Raw genomic sequence first — 5,762 nt, forward strand, 5'->3', positions numbered from 1 at the left:
CTTAAATTCTGTCATAGTTTTTAAGCATTCATGCTTCTAAGCTTTCTGATTGTTTTTTTCAATATTAATATTTCATTATATTATAATTATACAGGGAATTTACACACACACACACACACATATATATATATATATATATACTTATACATATAAAATAATCATAATATTCTTTTTATGATGTTCATGTATTTTAAGATAATATAGCATGTTTATCATTCAAAATAAAAAGAAAAAGAACATAGTTTATGAATTGAAACTACTGCATTTACTACATAAATAATCTTTAGGCTTCAGATAATAAACTCCAAGTCTTTACCTGACATTGCATCCTTATTGTTTATATTTAGTTACTCAATTCAGAGTGCAAGTTTGCAAAGTATTTTAAACTGCAACTAATTTGCAACTCATTTGCATAACTTGACCTATTTTTGAAAGGATACATCATCCAACAGAGAAAAATAAATAATTGCTCTGGGTCACATAGTAAAAGTACACATCTTTTTAATACTACTATTTTTGAAAATATTATTAACAATGTCAAAATACTTAATCAAAAAATTGACAAGCATTTAAAGAATAAAATCAACTCAATTCAACAACAAAACACTATAGTTGTCTTTAGAAAAGACAATTTTTTTTAACCATATAATATTTTTGAAAATCATGTAGTCCTAAGCTAATTAAAAAATATTATATAAAAAATTAAAAATAAAATAATATTGAATTTTATTTTATTTTTTTCTAAGTGAAAGGATTCAAGTTGATTGTTTTAATAGTATAGAATAGGTCATACAAATTTGTGCAATAAAACCAACTTGGTAGAAATTTATTATATTCATTTAAAAAAATATTTTTAGGTATGTAGGATACAATTATATCAATAAAAATCATCTAATAAGCACAAAAATTTGGGCATTTTTTAGATAGAGACATGTGCCTAAAGAAATATTTTCTAACTTACACAATACAAGAACAATGTAAATGTAGGATGTTTTGTTCACTTAGTATAATAAACATCTAAATTATTTAAGTAATCAAAAGTAGATAGAAACATGTTAAGTATGTAATATTTTTCTCAAGAAACATCAAAGAAACTTTGTAGATATAGATTAGATCTTTAGATTCTTATAGATATTCCATGTCACTATTTAAACTTATCCAATAAGTTTTCTACTTTTAAAAAGTTGCTATGGAATCATCCTACAACTTAGATACTTAGGCTACAAGCATTGTAGTCTTTAGGAAGCTTCCACAAAGCAATCTTAAAAGCTAGTATATACAAAAGAAAAACTAAGACTATCTTCAATCTTATTGATACATTTTATGTATTCTAGTCTTGATTCTAGACTTTCTAATTTTTTTGTATTTTACAATAGCTATTCTAGTTCTTTATTTGCCTAATATCTATATCTTTTTTTTACTTTCTTTCTTTTCATTTTTTTAATAATTTAATTTAAATTCATATCTTTATTACTTCAAAATAATATAAAAATAATATACACATAGATTTTCTATATGATTATTTTAAATTTTGTATACTTTTTCATAAAACATATTAAAATATTAATATAAATATAATCATATTTTGACAATACTTAAAATATTATATTATATTGTGTTTTCTTCAAAAACAGATCTCAGTCTTTGCAATATATGTGAATTTTTCAAAATATTAATAATTTGAACTAAAACATCTTATCAACTATAATTTATGGAAAAACAAATTATCTTAAAGTTTAAAAAATTGATACCTTGAAAATAAATATGATATGTTTTTTTATTTTAATAGTCTCAAAATAAACATAAATATATACATAATTCAATATTTAAAAACTATCAGTTGCAATTATATTTCTGTTGGAATATTTTAATCATTTTAAAATTTAAAAATCAAACTAATCACTAAAATTTTAAAAATAAACATATTAAGTATTAATCAAGTATTAATAAACTATTTAATATAGATAATTAAAATAAATTAAATTATAAAACTATGTATATTTTGTATTATACGGTCCAAAAAACTATAAAATGTGATCTTAATTTACCTTTTACTTTTTTACCTTTTTATTTTATGTAAAAAAATAATTATTAAAAAAATAAAATAATAATAATATGAAAACAATTTCATATGTTACAGTGTAATATTTTAGTATTTTTAGTATTTAAACACTTAGATATAATAAGATTCTTAGTAATTTTACAGTTTTTGATGAAATTATTTTTATTTAGTATATTAATTTATAAAATAATATTTATTTTAATATAAAAAATTTTATTTTATTTATTTTTAATTTTATTTGAAATTCTTTAAAAAAATATTACCTTTATATTATATTCATGAATTAATATTCTATACTTTTTACAAAGATTTGAATAATTATTTTTAATCTAAATAATTAATACAGATGATTCATATTTTAGATTTAATTCCAAATAACAAAAAAAAATCTATTTTTTAAATGTAAAAATCCAATTTTTAATTAGTCTTGTCTCCAAATTATTAAACTAACTCAACATGTTGATTAACAAATAATCAATTTTTTTTTTTTGTGAAAAAAAAATATGGTTAGGTTGCCTTATACAAAATTTTAGTTTTTGTTTATTTATTCTGAAAGTTTAGAGTAATATATCAAAGACCACTTGAAAAAAAGAATTACAAAGGTGAGTATGTCAAAAGTAATACAGATAATCTAATCATGATCGAATGGTTTGGTTAGCAAACAAATGAATTTCTCTACAGCACTCAACGACAGTTTCCATCTCCAGCACTAACAAAATTTCAGAAACGATCCTTAATTGAACATATTCTATCCACCCTCAGAATGAACATGATACTATAAGAAGACATCAAATATTGTGTATATCCTACAAAATTTGCAAAATTAATTGCAGAAAAGTTTGAACTGATTTTAGTGAGCTCAATGCTATGACTTTTTCTGTGCCAGAATACTTAGATTCATTATCAGATTCATTACTATAAATAGGATCAGTCAAATATTAAGTTATTTACCAACACATCGCAAATTTCCCAATCCTGTCGAATTTGTGAAGTCCCTTTTTATGGAGATGGTTACACTAAACTGAAGGCAGATAAGTACATGAAACTGTTGACACTTGTCTGGTATTGAGTTATGTGAGATATTTAGTTGCTGACGTGTCTAGGTTGGTGGAATGTGTACTGACTTAACCGACTTGTTAGACACAATTTAATATGTTTTTACGTGTTTTTCCTTTTCTTTCTGAAGTTTCCTTGCGTTGTGTAACGAGGTAGCAAGACACTGTTATTGTGAAGGTATACGCAAAGGATATTCAGTTTGGTCATAAACGGGTAGCTCTCCAAAACGCATCGGTAATTTCGTAGAATCTCGAAAAATATCGTGTCGTGATTACATTTATCTTTTAAAAATACAGTGCTGTTCATGGAATAATTAATAACGATGAGTAATTGTATATCCTCACTATCATGATTCGTATTGAAGTGTCGACAAGTACATATATACCTTCTATATAACGATTCCCTACTCATCGGCGTCAGCTTCAGCATCCACAATCCAGCTCCTGCTCATATCGTTTCTCTCTCGCTCTCTGCAGCAGTTTTTGCTTCCTGCAGGTTGTAGTATCAGTCATTCTGTAGAGACTGCTCTTCTAGATGTGAAACAATGGTGTAACTCTTGCGGCTCTGCCAGGTTCCGTCCTCCTTTCTTGTGATCCTTTCTTCGTATCATTTTACTTTTCCTCGGTTCTTCTCCAGAATGCGAGCCTCAACGTTAGCTTTTAGGACTCTCCAGTCTGCCTCATCTCTCGTTGCCCAACCCTGCACCATCGAACTCCACATTTACGTTGATCGACCCAGGATCCATGGATGCTTTTTCACAGAGCAATACCTGGTGTAAACATCTTCCGCTGTCACATCTTGAAGGGGATATTCAAAGTTGTAGCAGAAGCCAACCCCTCTGTACTCTCTTTACCTTCTAACCTTCTTTGAACTCCTCCTTCTCAAGAATCTTCTCTTTACTTACACCAGGTCCATATCCTTTCTCTATTAGTTCGAATGCAACAAAATTTGTCATGATACACTCGTGATCTTGGCATAGTCTTGGTTACTACAATCTCCCTGAACTAATTTGAAGGATCCAGAAATGCTCTTTGTATCAGCGACTCAGAAAACTCATAACTAAACCATGTGTGAATGACCAGCACACCCTACGTAAATTTCCAGACAGGCAAGGATCATCGCTTCAAAACCTCATAACATGTGCAGTTGAAAACATTATCCAGGACTCTGATGCGCACCCCGAGATAATTTCAACTTTCAGATTCCTCCGCCTGACATGTCAAGGATTGGAGAAATCCATCGGAACTACAGCCTTAATCTCGACGATAAAATGCAATTCTACGTAACTGCATTACTAGCACATGCATTTCTACGTAACTGCATTCCAACATTTCAACATCAAGAAATCGCCATATTGTAACAAAAAAGCCAAAAAAATAAATTAAATTATATTAAAATTAAAAAGGAGAAGAAAATAGTGAAGCATACGATGCAAGTACAGTTCGCCTACCTCAGAAGCTGCTTTTGAATGTAGAAGCTCCTCCTTCGCCATGAGCTGATCAGTACAGATCATATTATTAACGTCGTCATCTGCAGCTATCATGCCACTCTAATCACACCATCGCTATCGCACATTTCCGCTAAACTCCGCCCCTGGATCCGTGCACGAAATAGAAAGAACAAAGAGTAGAAATCACCAAAAACAGGCCTCGGAAGAATTCATGTGCGAAATCACGACACGGCGAGACTCTCTCATCATCGACATCAGAATAATATTCAGTGGCACTTTGCCATCCTCAAAGCCTCGACCTGGAGATTTGTTCGATTCGATTTGGACGAATTCGAAACGAACGTCTTCCGTATGGACGGACGAAACAGCCTCGAACCCCTTTCCCGTTGACGAACGAGGGGGAAACGAACGCCTTGTTTTTGGACGGATGAAATATTTCACTGCACTTAGTGAAAGGCATTATAAGTGTGCGCATGTTAAAAAGTATGTTAATCTTGCTCATGCTTGTAAATTTTAGTATATAGCTGACATTATTTTTATCTATGTATATTTTCTTCTTATAATTCTTTTGGAAAATCATTTGTGCCTTTTAATCTAGTTATATTTCAAAATACAAAAAAATAATTGATTTAGTGCCACTAAATGAAATAAAATTTTGAACATATGGTTTTTTTTGAAGATAAGAGGATGTTTTATTTTTTAATTAAAAATAAATCCGAATATAATGAAAAATGAAAAATTAATTGAGATTTTAATGTTTTACTTTACATTAGAACTATTAAATCGATGAATAAGAAGTTAAGAACTAGTTAATATTATATTGTTGATCTATGTCTATACCAACAATACTTGATAATGTGATTATTTGTGTATGTATACACATATGTATAATATTTTCATCGCGATTCAATATTTTTCATATGTTTAATACAAATGATGTATTTAATTGTCTTTGAAATTATGCTGTAAATTCCATTACATTAGAAGGTGGTGTGGATAATATTATAGTTTTATTGTCAATGAATTTTTCTTATTCATAAAAAAATACATTTGTAACACTTACACAAAATTTTTTAAAGCCACAATCAACAACATGATAATTTAAATTATTATTGCATCAGCTATCTCAAATTTCCAAATGACTTCACAATTAAAATTAAACTTGGAAAAAAACGTAAATCAAAGATAGCGATG

The 5,762-nt window shown here is 28.2% G+C and overlaps 1 long non-coding RNA gene across 2 annotated transcripts; it reads right to left on the reverse strand.

Annotated features, from left to right (window-relative positions):
- Positions 1 to 3,336: 3,336 nt before the first annotated feature.
- Positions 3,337 to 5,260, reverse strand: LOC149987466 (uncharacterized). 2 transcript variants are annotated; one of them, XR_016498229.1, is made up of 2 exons: positions 4,569 to 5,260; positions 3,337 to 3,817 (listed from the first exon to the last, which is right to left on the reverse strand). It is a non-coding gene; the product is annotated as an uncharacterized LOC149987466 (long non-coding RNA). The 2 variants fall into 2 exon arrangements; XR_016498230.1 differs by having other exon boundaries at positions 3,337 to 4,329.
- Positions 5,261 to 5,762: the final 502 nt, after the last annotated feature.

The sequence above is a fragment of the Physcomitrium patens genome, chromosome 18 (genome assembly GCF_059467195.1).
Source record: "Physcomitrium patens ecotype Gransden chromosome 18, ASM5946719v1, whole genome shotgun sequence".
NCBI classification, from domain to species: Eukaryota; Viridiplantae; Streptophyta; class Bryopsida; order Funariales; family Funariaceae; genus Physcomitrium; species Physcomitrium patens.